Genomic DNA, 2,169 nt, shown 5'->3' with positions numbered 1-2,169 from the left:
TTCCTTTTCTTGTTATACTTGTCCATTTTCTTCCATAAGTTCCTAGCTATACTTTCACATTTAATATGGTTAACTTGCTATACTTGCGTCAACGTTTAAATAAACATAACATGTTGTAAAACGTACACATGCACATCATCGAAGTAATATTTCATTGCAGTAAACTCAATCAACATATCATATTCAAATTGAGTGTATACAAAATACAACCAAAACTAAAAGATGTACAACTTTGTACGTGAATCTATATACACAAAAAATACACATCAATTCTTTCAAAAAGTTTTCTGTTTTTTCTATTCTATTAAAATCGCTCCCCCTTTAGATACTTCATCTTCAAACAGAAACATAGGTACGAGACTAGCTCTATGCTTGGCACAAGCTTTTTTTTATTGAAATGAGGTCACTGGAGACGATGCTCAGTATGTAATTGATAATACCCCTCATTCTAAGCTACTGCAAGTACAATTGTGAAAGGTTACTACCGATGATTTCTATATCATGAAACATATGAAAAAATAATAATATAGACGAAGTTGAATACACTTATCATGTTATTGATGTACTTCTGACTAACAAACAATTAGAAGCCGATGAAGAACACCCTTCAACCAAATTAGCATAAGAAACACAAGTTGCTATAGGTGCGGTGCATTAAGCATGGGTGGATGTGCATTAAGCATGTGTGGATGAAGTTAACTCACTAAATAAATGAGTAAGTTATAGGTACTAACATATACGGGTCAGAATGTCTTGTATATGCTCAACCTGACACCATTGCCACCTTAAATCAGGACATGTATTTTTGATTAATGAATTGTATATGCGTGCATGTGAGGTTTTTTCTCAAATAAAACCTAGGCACATAATCTATCCAAGTTTATGTAATTGAGGGAAAATAGGAAATAAAATGACTGACAAATTTTCTTGCTTATGAGTCCATTAATTTTTATCTTCTCTATTTATGATTCAAGTGAGCAAAAATTTTCTCATCAATGACTAGAAATATGATTCAAATACATTGGACTAAGCTGATATCTTGATCATGATACTGAATAGGATGATATGTTAGGAGCGAATATGAACACGTACTTTGAGCACATATACATGTATCACCAATAAATATGCTCATATACTAAAATGTAAATTAAGTCATGCCATATCCTTTCCTTCTTGATGTTTATAGTAAAACATGTATATAGTAGATTTGATGTTATGAATCAAAGCAGACCCTTGAATCTAGACGCTATTATAAGATAAGGAGGGGAAAGAAATGCACATATTATACATTCTCACTGTTATGATCATCAATGACGATTAGTGATTAACGATGGTTCTTATCATAGTCATAATCCTTAGGGTTAGGGGTAGGTTGGATGATGGAGAAGGCAAAAATAATGGGGAATTCTTTAACGTAAAAGCCCTAAAAAGATAGATAATCATAGATGACTGATTTTGGATGCTTAATCAATTAATCAAGTAATTTGATTTGGGTGCCTAACTCGCTTTGACCTATTTTTGAGTAGTGCTTGATCACATTTGGAGTTATCTTATGGAGTTCGACGTTGTAGAATTCATCGTTGAACATTTGGTTGTCTGGATCAAATGTCTCTTAGTCAAAGAAGATGGAACATGGCGATGCTAGTATTGTCACTTTCATCATTATTGCAACACGATTAAAGATGTTGAAGAAAAAAACCCCAATATATAGCCCAAACCCTAGACAAAAGTTCTAGTCCTAAGGTTTGACCAATTTTACCCACCAACAATTTTGAGAAAATGTAGACTTTAGGGGTTAAAGTGAGAGCTGATTTAAGGACAAATTGAGACATGCGATAGGGAAATTGAGAGGGATGAAAATTTACTATTGATTTTAAGGAAGGAGCGATTTTGCAATTTCAATAAGAGATCAATTTCTTACAGAAATAGAGAGAGAAGAGAGAGGGGAGACAGAGAGGAGAGAGACAGGAGCTCTGAGTGGGTTAGGGTATAAATACAATCTACTTTAATCGTGGATTATATGCTCTGGGTTTAAATGTAAATACCAAAGTTGTTTGGTTTTATACGATAATAGTAGTTGGGTTTCAAGGAAAATCAGGGTAATCTTTGGACTTAAAAGGCAAAAACCCAAAATAAGAAGGGGCAAAATCGGCGGCCAGCGGCGGGAAA

This window comes from Asparagus officinalis, chromosome 10, assembly GCF_001876935.1.
Source record: "Asparagus officinalis chromosome 10, Aspof.V1, whole genome shotgun sequence".
Lineage (NCBI taxonomy): Eukaryota > Viridiplantae > Streptophyta > Magnoliopsida > Asparagales > Asparagaceae > Asparagus > Asparagus officinalis.
This window is presented reverse-complemented; position numbering follows the sequence as displayed.